The sequence below is a fragment of the Pan troglodytes genome, chromosome 7 (assembly GCF_028858775.2).
Source record: "Pan troglodytes isolate AG18354 chromosome 7, NHGRI_mPanTro3-v2.0_pri, whole genome shotgun sequence".
Lineage (NCBI taxonomy): Eukaryota > Metazoa > Chordata > Mammalia > Primates > Hominidae > Pan > Pan troglodytes.
The window spans coordinates 121,054,740-121,067,295 of record NC_072405.2 but is presented as its reverse complement, the minus strand read 5'-3'; the positions used below and the strand labels follow the sequence as shown (position 1 = coordinate 121,067,295).

Below are 12,556 nucleotides of genomic sequence, written 5' to 3'. Positions count from 1 at the left end.
AGGTTGCAGTGAGCTGAGATGGTGCCACTGCACTCTAGCCTGGGTGACAAAGAAAGACTCTGCCTCCAAAAAAAAAAAAGGCATAAAATTGAAAGACAAGGACGTGTAAATGAATGTGTAGTAACTCAGTAACTGTAGGAGCAACAGAGACTTATTTTTTATTGCATAAATTTGAGGTGTACCACACAATGTTTTGAAATACATATCCAGAGTGAAACAATTACTACAGGTAAAGAACTTAACCTATCCATCACCTTCTAGAACTAATTTTCGTGTGTGATAAGAGCTCTTAAAACCTACTCTCAGCACATTTTCAATACACAATTTATTGGTCTTATTAACCAAGTAAAAGCCATATGTATTTACAACAGAAGCACTAGGATCCACTAAATTCATCTTCTCTCTTACGTCCCTGGCATGTCTTTTCATCACTGGGAAAGAAACAGTGCTTCTATTTCTACCTTAAATGTCCTCTCCCATTCTGAATTATGAAAAGTCTTACATATACAGTTACCCAATTCATCAATTATAAAAAGTTGTTTTGTTTTCACCCCTGCAAAATCAGCTTAAAATGAAGTTGAATTACGATACTGACAAATGCAGTGTCTTTAGAAACTTCTGATGTTCGTTCACTACAGTGAAGAGCAAACATTCACAAAAGTGCATTGGTGACCACTGTAGAGTCCTATAATCATAACTGGGTTATTCTGCACTCAAGTTTTCTGCCTGCAACATCGATGAGACAAACTCTAAATTATTTATAAAAGAAAACTATGTTTCCTGATTCTCTAACTCTTCTCACTCTCTGATAGGCCCCAGTGTGAGTTGTTCCCCTCTATGTGTCCATGTGTTCTCATCATTTAGCTCCTACTTACTAGTGAGAACATGCAGTATTTGGTTTTTCTCTTCCTGTGTTAATTTACAAAAACTCCATCTCAAAAAAATAAAGAAAGAAATAGGCATAAAATTGAAAGGCAAGAATGTCTATCCATAGACATTCTCTCCAGCTCCATCTATGTCCCTGAAAATGACATGATCTCATTCTTTTTTATAGCTGCATGGTATTCCATGGTGTATAGTATGACATTTTCTTTATCTACTCTATCTTTAATGGGCATTTGTGCTGATTCTATCTCATTGCTATTGTGTACTAGGCTTAATACCTGGGTGATGAATTAATCTGTACAACAAGCTACCATGAAAATTTACCTGTGTAATAAATATGTACATGTACCCCTGAATTTAAGAGTTAAAAGAAAAAGGAAAGTATTTTTGAACAGTTTTTTCCATCTTGTATTTTTCTGTAAAAGCACTTCCTCTTTCTGCCACTGAATTTAAATTGGTTTTAATAACAATTTATAAGTAAAAGCATACTAACCTTAAATCAATAAAAGGAGACGGGCTGTATGAAAATGTACTTCTAAATAAAAGCCAACATATTTTAAGTGACTAAGTTATTTAACAGAAGCATTGATGTATATGATATTCAATTCAGATAATAATTACAAATAAACAGAAGCAAAGAAGATGACAACATGAACTATTTTTAAAAAGGCTTAGCATTAGAGTAATGGAGTTATAATTCTTCAGAGAGATAGAAAAAAAGGAAAGAAAACTAGAAACAGCTCTTGAGATTAACATGAGGACAACTGAATGTTAACTTCCTGGTTATCCTCAATATTCCTATTAAAGGTGTTTGCATGACCATGTAGTAAGACTGTGATCTGAAATATAAGGCTCTGAAATGGGGGTAAGGGGAAAATACATGTCACTCATTACAAACATTATTTCAAAATGATAATGATAAATGAAATGATATTTTTGTAGAGTAATCAATAATAAAAATGCTTGAGGGAAGAAAAAGTCTGCAATTTGTGGTCTATACAGTTTTTGAAGTTCATTTAACAATTTTAAAATGAGAAAAAAATAGATGTAGATTCTGATTTCATGCATCTACCAAGTATCAAAAGTTAGTGGGAATTAAAAATGCTAGGATGGTTAGTAGACAAGGAAGCACTATTAACAGTATTGCTAGAGAACTAATTGTCTGAAAACCCAGAGTGGTAGATTGACAGAAAATAAAAGTGCAAATAGGAGTAAGTGCAGAGTGAAGAGATGGAGATCTCTCTCTCTCTCTCATTCTCTCTCTCTCTATATATATATACACATATATATAAAACACACATTCATATATATTTCTTACAGATGGAAAGGTTATATTAAGTTATATTAAATCTATCTCCATGTGTAGACATTTATTATTCTTATTATTATGGGATTTTTTTAATATGCATGTTTCCCATGGGCTTACAAGTTTCTCAAAGGCAAGGATAGGGTATGGCTTTGACCCATTTAAATCCTTGTACCAAATTTAGTTTCTGACAAATATTACACACTCAATGGATATTTGTGGAGTAATTAATGTAAAAAAAAAAAAAAAGAAATTGTTGCGGGAAGTCAGGGACCCTGAACAGAGGGACCAGCTGAAGCCACAGCAGAAGAACATAAATTGGGAAGATTTCATGGACATTGATTAGCTCCCCAAATTACTACTTTTATAATTTCTTACGCCTGTCTTTACTGCAGTCTTTGAACATAAATTGTGAAGATTTCACGGACATTTATCACTTCCCCAATCAATACTCTTATAATTTCCTATGCCTGTCTTTAATCTCTTAATCCTGTCATCTTTGTAAGCTGAGGATGTAGGTTGCCTTAGGACCCTGTGATGATTGCGTTATCTGGATAAATTGTTTGTAAAACATGTGTGTTTGAACAATATGAAATCTGGGCACCTTGAAAAGAACAGGATAACAGTGATTTTCAGGGAGCAAGGGAGATAAACATAAGGTCTGACTGCCTGCGGGGCCGGGCAGAACAGAGTCATATTTCTCTTCTTGCAAAGGAAATAGGAGAAATATCACTGAATTCTTTTTCTCAGCAAGGAACAGCCCTGGGAAAAGAATGCATTCCCAGGGGCAGACTCTAAAATGGCCGCTCTATGAGTGTCTGGCTTATGCATTTGTAGATAAGGGATGAAATATGCCCTAGTCTCCTGCAGCGCCCCCAGACTTGCTAGGATTGGGAAATTCCAGCCTGGTGAAATTTTAGTCAGACTGGTTGTCTGCTCTCGAACCCTGTTTCCTGTTAAGATGTTTATCAATGACAATGCATGCACAGTGGGACATGAAACCTCGTCAGCAATTCTAATTTCGCCCTGGACTTGTGATCTCGCTCTGCCCCCATTTGCCTTGTGATATTTTATTGCCTTTGAAGCATGTGATCTCTGTGAACCACACCCTATTCATACACTCCCTCCCCTTTGAAAATCGCTAATAAAAACTTGCTGGCTTTGTGGCTCGGGGGCATAATGGAACCTGCTGACATGTCATGTCACCCCTGGAGACTCAGCTGTAAAAATTCTCTCATTTGTACTCTTTCTCTTTATTTCTCAGAGCAGCCGACATTTAGGGAAAATAGAAAAGAACCTACATTGAAATATTGGGGGCTGGTTTCCCCGATAAGAAATAACAACTTTTATAAGTTTGATGCTAGCTTATTACCTCATGAAAACAAATGAAAATTCATGGAGACAACTAGACACCACTGATATAAATTAAAAGTTTTCTGGTTTTGAAAGGCTCAAATTTCAAAATTTTCAAGTCTTATGTTTTATATATATTTATATTTTCTCCTCTACACATATGTGATTTTATACACAGACACAAACACACACACACACACTATATATATTATATATATGCGCACACTTACCATTACAGAACATATGGTAAGTGCTATAAGGTGAAATACTGAATTACAATTGAATTAAAACAACAGGATTACTTTCTTTTTTGATATGAGGAAAATAATGGCAAAAGATAATTAATATTAATGAGCAATTTACTTAGTGGACTGGGTGGTCAGAAAAACATTGGTCATCTAAAGAGAAGGATCAATACTAGGAGATAAAAGAAACGTCAAATTTTGGTTATGAAAAATGTCTTGTGTCATTTTTTTACTTTTTCTTAATATCATATGCAAAGAAGACCCACAGAGACATTTTCAGATGATGAATGACATGCATAGGTTTGCATTTTACCAAAATGATACTGACTATAAGGAAAATAAAGAAAGATCAAAGTGAGACTTAAGTTAGAGAAATAAGTTAAAATACGTTTTTAAACGTATTTAACGTATTTAAAATGATGCTTTTTTTGTGTGTATGGCACTATCCTTTGGTCCTTTCATAATACTCTATCCTTTGATATTATAGAAGATTATGAACTTTCTTTCATTGATTTGTATCTAGCAAGAGAATAAGAGTCACATATAGAAGTGATTTGAGCAATTTAATACAGTGTGGAATAAGTGACATACCATGAATATTCCAAGATATTTTGTTTTCTTTTTTAATTTTTGCTGATAACTTCAAAAAAGTTAATTGCTTCAATCAAAACTAAGTCTGAGAAATACATAAAATTTTTTGTATTAACTTCAAGACTACTGACTGAAATGTTGTGAAATACAAAATAGTTTGTTCTATGAAAATAGTAAATATCATTATTCTATTAATTATATAACATATCCTAGAATGTCAAATGACTTGGCTTAAATAGAATTATTATTATCTTCTATTGTATGTCATGCCATTGTCAAGATGTAAAGGAATAAATAATATAGTCATCTCCTACAAAATGAATAATAATGCCAAATGGATGTATTGCTATTATAAATATTATTAAGAAATGTCAAACATTATTAAGAAAGTGGAACAAATATGATAAATTCACATAAATAATGTTTTAGAAAATCATCATGATCAGCTTTGATTATCATATATAATAAGCATTCAAATTACCCAATGTTTCATTTATCAAGTTTTATGGCATTTTATGATATTCTAATATATTAAAATGATCACCTATAGTTTTAAAGTGAGTTAGCACTTTAAAAGTAGACACATACATATATACGCACATACATATATACCTGCTTACATATATTCATGCATGTACATTTACACACACACACACACACACACAAATTGATTACTTATCAAAATATCTTCCTTCCTTTCAAGATACAACATACTGTGGTCAAATTCAGTCACCTCCCTCTTAGGTACAAGTCGTTGCTAAATAGTAAACATTTATATAAATAGTAAACATTTATATTATCTTTAGAAAATATCCATCCCAGCTCCGAAGAAAGTTTATGTTTATTGTATTCTATACAGTAGTTGTGTAGAGTTAGAGATTATTACTTTTCTATTTTCTACATCACAAAATAATGACTACAGTAGTGCACTTTCTGTAAGAGTTGTTCAGAAGAGCAGGAGTCAATAAAAAATGAAATGCCCTAAAATGCCAATTGGCTGAACTTTTATATCATAAGCAACAGACATTCTTTAACAATTCTTAAGTGTAATGCTTCACTAGTACTTCTCATTTGATGAGAATAAATTTTATTCTGAAAAAGCTGAGAGAAGGGCATCTAACTTAAAACGCTCAGACTGAACATTCCTTTGGGCTAGGTCTCTAATTAAAAGGTCAAGAGAAGTTCCAATTTTTCTGGGAGGAAGTGGAAAGGATGGTATTCTCTGAGCTTTATTTTACCAATAAAGTATGAATATGTTTAACAAACATTTATATAGAACTTAGAATTATTTTTTAGACAATATTTCAAGCTATTAATAATATTATTTTACCTCATAAAAGTTCTATGAGGCAGGTATTTATTATTCTAGGCAAACCTTTGCTATGATCTTATAATCCTTTGAAGTCATCTGTCACAGCACTTTTTATATTGCTTTGGAAGGAGACCTATACCACAGCATTTTAAGTATGGCTTAAAGCAAGGATGATAAAATAATCATTTTTGTACATTCAGTAACAAAAAATAGATAAGTTAAATAATAATCTGTTACATTTATAAAAATGCATACTGGGGTAAAATATGTACCCATTGTCAAATAAATAAAAAGTAAATTAAAATGGAAATTATATTCGATATGTGTAGAAACAAAACTTAAAAAAATTCAATTTTGAGTTTAAGTCATCAAGTATCACCCCATCTTTACTGTTTTAATTAGATGGTGGGAAAATTTACCCATTTGGTAACAGCAGTGATTCTTGAAATTGTTGATGTCAATATCACTTCACACTTTTAAAATAATTCAGAAACCCAAACAACTTTAGTTTATGTGAGTTGTTAGTAATTAAAACTGTAAAATGTTTAAAAAGACATTTGATTACGCAAGTATTAAAGACACAAAAATGTCTTAGTATAAGAACAATTTCAAATTTAAAAATGACCATATTTTCCTAAATAAAATAAAATTTACTGAGAAGAACAATGAAAATTTATATTTTTGCAAATTTCTTTAACATCTGATTTAATAAAAGAAGACTGGATTGTCTTATCTGCATTTTCTTGCAATATGTTGTGATATTGGCTAAAAATTTCAAAGAATTCTGGGCTCACACAGATACAGTTGAAAAAGAGCACAGTATATTTATAGGCTTTCATACAATTTTGAATATTCTTTACTGATTCTATACCAAAATTGGCCAGCAGTTGTTTCTTACAGGGCACTTGCAATGTGGCATCTGAAATAATATGAATGGTCTTTTAATACACTGTTAAATTTTTTAAAAGTATATATCTTGTACTTTAAATAGATCTTACGATTCTTTCATAATTTTCAACCATAACGCATTGGTCATTTGGAAAATATTGGTTTGATGAGTTATACAGCTATTCCAGATTTCTAGCATTTCCTTTTTTTTTTTTTTTTTTTTTTTTTGAGAAGGAGTCTCTCTCTGTCACCCAGGCTGGAGTGCAGTGGCATGATCTCGGCTCACTGCAAGCTCCTCCTCGGGGGTTCACACCATTCTCCTGCCTCAGCCTCCAGAGTAGCTGGGACTACAGGCGCCCGCCACCATGCCTGGCTAATTTTTTTGTATTTTGAGTAAAGACGGGGTTTCACCATGTTAGCCAGGATGGTCTCGATCTCCTGACCTCGTGATCCACCTGCCTCGGACTCCCAAAGTGCTGGGATTACAGGCGTGAGCCATAGTGCCTGGCCTCTAGCATTTCCTTTTAATTATTTCTTATACTTTCTCATTTCTCTGCTTACACTACCCATGTATTCTTGCATACAGTGCACTTTTTTCTATTATAGCCTTTAGCATATTAATCATAGTTCTTTTAAATTTTTAGTTTTATAATAGCAATATCTGTCATGTGTAAGTTTCAGTCTCACACTTACTCCGTCTTTTCAAGGTATATTTTTTGTCTTAGAATCCCTTGTCATTTTTCTGTTGAAAATGGACATGATACATCTGATAGTAACTCCCATGGAAGCTTGTTTTTTTTTAATGTTTACCAGTTTATTATAAAGAATATTAGAAGGAACACAGATGAACAGATGCCTAGAGCAAGGTGGTGGAGAAGAGCTTCCATGCCCTCCCTCCCTAGGGGCTCTACCCTCCAGGAATCATGACTTGTTTAGCTATCCAGAAGCTCTTGGAATCCTGTCCTCTGTGGTCTTTATGGAGGCTTTATTACATAGGCATGATTGACAACTGTTTAGAAATGTGATTGGTCAAAAATCACAGGATCTAAACCCAGCAAGGCCGATCTGTTCAGACTTTTCTTGGCCTGTGTAGCATTCCTTCCTCTAGGGTATGCGGCCCCAGCTGGACGCACTCTGGAATAAAGGTCTTTTGACCCACAATTGGATTAGAGTCCTGCCTTGGACAGGTGAAAGAAGAACAGAAGAAGCTTAGAGAGAGAGATTCTGTTTCCTGAAGCCCTAAAGTGCTTCAACGTTATAACAAAGACTATGAAAGTTAGGAGCCAGGAACCTTGGACAAAAGCCAATATATAAATATATTACAACAACACAGGCCTCCACATGGTTTTTGAGAGCAGATCCCTTACATCAAAAGAACATACAACTCAAAAGGCACCACCACATTACTAGAATCCCATTCAGTCATTAATACTTAGTCTGGTCCATTATGGTGAATGAGTATCTCTCAGTATAAGATCACTCAGCTTTGTAGTCTTCCTTTCAAACTTGTCAGGTTCCAAAAGCAGGAGTGCCATTGGTAAATACACAGCTTCACACTGTCAGGCATCTGGAATAACTGAGCTAGGACACAGTGTCATCTCTTGCTCTGAGACTCTTTGGAGTTGTTAATGTAGTATTGAATTTCCCTCGGTTAATAATCCACTTATTGACTTCCTTATTCTCAGCTATGATTCCTTCTTCTCTCTATTATTATTCAAATTTTTTCACCTTTGAAATGGCTATCATTTGAATTGCCATTGTGTTGATCTGTATTTAGGCTTCAATACTAGTCTAGCAAGTACCCCCTCCTCAGACTACTCTCATTCAGATAGGGGAAGGTTATATAGGTACAGAACTAATGAGCTATTTTTGCCACCAGGTAATATAGGTGCATTCATGATTAGCTCCAACTTTGCTAGATGGGGTGAAAGTATAACCTACCCCCCATTAGGCCTTTAGAAATTTTAACATAATGTTTGAAAACATGGTTACAGTTTCTTGCTTAGAAACCATACCTGTTTCTAGCACTTTTTGTAGCCCTGGTCCTAGGACCACTGCATCAAGTAGTAAATTAAAAAAATAATTATTATTATAGGTAATTTGGGGAAAAAAGAACAAAATTGATTCATTATACCAATGTACTCTCCCTTTGTCAAGAGTTACATAGTCATAGTAGTATCCATCCTCCCCACCCTTTCTTCCCCAGATCACCCAGGAAAACAGAAAAATTTACTGGGGAAACACCTTTATTCCCACTCATGTTGAATGTGAGCACACATTCATGAAGGTGAGTAAGCCAGCCCTTCATGTTTTCATTTCCTCCTGTTTAGACAACCAATGTTTTAATTGCCTGTTCTACTTCTCTATCAAACTATTGCACTGAGCAGGCTAACTCTCTCTCTCTCTCTCTGCCCATTATTGGACATTATGAGATGTATAATGTGTTCCTTGATCTGAAAAAGTAATGCCTGACCATGCAATATCTTCTGTTTTGTGTGTGTGTGTGTGTGCGCGCGCGCACGTGGTGTTTTTGTTTGTTTGTTTTTGTTTTTTTTGTCACTCTCATTATTTACATCCTCTACTGGGAAAGCAAAGCCTGTCTGTGTCTATTCCTGTCAAGACCCGTTTGTAGCCCCTTAGGGCTATCAATGTCAGTTTACCTCACAGGTCTTTCCAGGTATGTTCATGGCTTTCCCACTAGGGAATCTGCCCCACAGCCATGGTCAGTCTCTCTTTTGTTGAAAATCAGAACAGTTCTTACTGGCATTGTGTACCTGAGAAGGTACAAAAGGAACATTATCTAGATTCAGCCCTTCTCTGCACTGCTGCAGTACCCCCACATCCATTTATTTCATGGACCCAGGTGACCACATTAAAGGAGCACAAGAGGATACCTGCTTGTCAATTCCAGTCACCTTCCGAGCCTGTAAGGAAATTATCCTGATGGACATTGACTTATTTGACTTTAATGTTCAGATAAATTTCCATAGGGCCATACACCATATGGACATTCTTTTAATAGGTCAGGCATTCATTGCCATTCTGCCTGACTCTATGGCCAGGCCATTGGTCACTGCCCATGAGTCAGTAAAATCCCAAAACAGGGGCTTCTACCACTATTTAATTCATGCAATTCAGCCCACTGAGTTGATCTGTTTTTAACCTTCTTTGACCAAAGTAACAGACTTCCAAACAGAATTTTGTCTATTCACATTGGAACTGCTGTCAGTAAACCAAGAAAATCTTTGTTGGTCAATCAAGAGCTGTTCCTAGGACATTGTCTAGTTATCCATAAAATCCAGCAGCTCCTCACACCACTCCAAAGACAGCCCTAGGATTAAAAAGCTCTCTACTTTTTAGTATTCTCTTTTTGCATTTTCCAGATAGCATAATCTTGAATAAACCATTTCTATTTTATTACAGTATTCTTCTGGGTACTACTGTCCCCATTAGAATGTTTCTCTAACTTCATTCAAGACAGCAGGGGTAGTTCAGGTGTTGAGATCATTTTACATCTTTCAGTAATAGGAGCTTCAGTGAACTTCCCATATTAAGGCAGTAAATGCACCTCAAGTGAAAATCCTGCAGCCCAAAGTCCAAAGTCACTGGGAGGTGCTCACAGGCTTTTGCCATAAGCCCTAGTACACACATTCCACAGAGGACTATCAGGTGGAGAATTCCTTCCTACCAGCATTCCAGGTTCTACTCTACACTGTGTGGGCTCAGACAGTATTACTGATTCCCATTAAGTTTGTCCAATTAAAGTTGCTTGAATGGTGGATTTACATGCCTGCTGTTTCACAGTGCTAGGTAGGGGCAACATTCCCCAGTCAGATACAATGTGCATTTCAATAATACAGTCAGTTAAAACAGGCACAACAAGCATATACCAACTTTCATAATCTTATCAACCCTTACATTTTTATGTTCTATTCCCAGAAACTTCTCTTTTCCACCCCCAGACCATTTTACCCTCTCTTGTACAAAAGGTTTTGGGTTCACAGCCAAGGATTGGGCCAAGAGACCCTGGCCTCTCTGTGAATTTTTACCTTGATTAACCTGTCTAACCATTGTCCCTAGGCAATTTTAGATGCAGTTCCTAATTGTAATGTTTACCTTTGTGCTTTTAAAATGTCTCCAAGTGGGGAGAAACGCAGCAAACTGGTTTGGGGCTCTTTAATGTTGGAGGAACAGCAGGACTCCCTTTGGTCCACCCAACCATTGGTAATATTGTATTAAGACGTTTGTTTTAACCTTACCAATTCCCATTTTATTCATTCCATTTTTAAATAATCATCTAAAGATTTCCACTCTATGGGACAAGTCCCATAACGCTCCTCATTCTTTTTCCTCTTAGTTTTACCACTATCAATGTTCTCCTTATCCATCTTATTTTCAAATAGCCATGTAAAAATTTCTACTTTTCTGGATGAATCCTTTGACTCTCCCCTCTACCCTTCACCATTCTCTTGTTAATTAACCTAATGTTTTTATTAGCATCATAAGACCCATGAGGAGAGGCTGAGGTGACAAATTTGATAAAACTTCTTGAACTATTGTTTGAGTCTGCAGGATTAATGTCATTTGGGGTGCCCATGTACAAAGCGCCCCCTTAACCATAGCATATTCCATGACCTGAGTAATGGGAATATTCAGTGGGTGAATCTCCCTGTCATCATAAAGCCAATCCCACATGGCTTGGGCATATGAAGCATATCAGCTGCTTCATCTAGGGTACTCCACTTGGCATTTATAGGTCAAGTTGGACATCCTCCTTCTCAGGGTATAAATATCTTACAGTGGCTTTTATCCAGTCCAATAGGCTGGCCATTTCCTCAAGAATAACTTCCTGTGTGTCCAGATAATCTGTAATTATTTGATAATGAGATGTGAAATCACCTTTTCAAAATTATGACAGAAAAAGAAATCTGACTTAGTTGACTCCATCTTGCTTCTGACTTCCAAGCTGTGTCTTTGCTCATTTCTGGGTATAGGCCAGGCTAACTTTGGGGAGAATTTAGTTTATAGTTTAACTTGAAAGCAAGGATGAAAATAGTCTCTCCCTAATCCCCTCCTTGCTCAGGGACCAAAGATTCCCTTTGTAAGACTAATGAAAGGCCACAAGAACAGGATTATGGGAGGGTCATGAACTCTGCTACTCTGTAGGCATAGTTTCTATAATCCCTTACTGCTCAGGCATTATGTGGCCAGAGGTCACAAGATTTGTGAATTCCCCAATTTCTCCTAAAAATGATAAAGCTAAGAACCTAAGATTGTAGAACCTAAGATTGTTTTTCTGAATCTTTCAGACTGATTCCACCCAGACTTATGACTGATGACTCAACAGATTCTGTGGCCCCACCCAGAGGCACATAGGGACCATTTTCCACACTCCTATGATTTCATCCTCAACCAATCAGCAGCACTTGTTCCCTGGCCTACTGCCCACCAAATTGCCCATAAAAACTCTAATCTTTGAGCCTTCCTGGAGACTGATCTGATTTAAGTGGTAACTCCAGTTCTCCCATGTGGGCTGGCCTCTTGACAATAAAACTCTACTGCAATACCATTGTCTCAGTGAACTGGTTTTATGTGTGTTGGAGGCAGGAAGAGCCTGTCAGGTGACTGTAGCTGTAAGTCCTGTATCAACTAAACATGCTCTTCCACTCTGCAGAGTTTAAAACTGAAGACACTGCTCCTAAATTAGTTATTAGCACAATCAATTTTAGTAAAGGTTCCTCAGAAAGCTGATGATACGGAACAACAAAATGGAATAATTTCTTCACACTTTACCATTTGGTTTCAATAGTTTTGTGGTTTTGTCCTTCCCCCACATTGACTACTTTCTTGGTAACCACAGGTCTCAGAGGTACTTTCTGTTGTCTCTGCATAATTTTGTCCTTAGGTATCAGGTCTGAGGCTGGGGGCTAAAAGTCACACTCGCTGAAATCTAAGCTTGGTGTACCATCAAGGTCA

General features: G+C 36.0%; 1 long non-coding RNA gene across 1 annotated transcript in view; it reads left to right on the top strand.

The window, feature by feature from the left end:
* LOC107976518 (uncharacterized) overlaps positions 1-12,146 on the top strand; it is a 40,141-nt gene extending 27,995 nt beyond the window's left edge. Inside the window, exons 3-4 of the long non-coding RNA XR_001720563.3 lie at positions 8,787-8,867; positions 11,890-12,146. This is a non-coding gene — a long non-coding RNA (uncharacterized LOC107976518). The remainder of the gene's footprint in view (positions 1-8,786; positions 8,868-11,889) is intronic.
* The last annotated feature ends 410 nt before the right edge of the window (positions 12,147-12,556 follow it).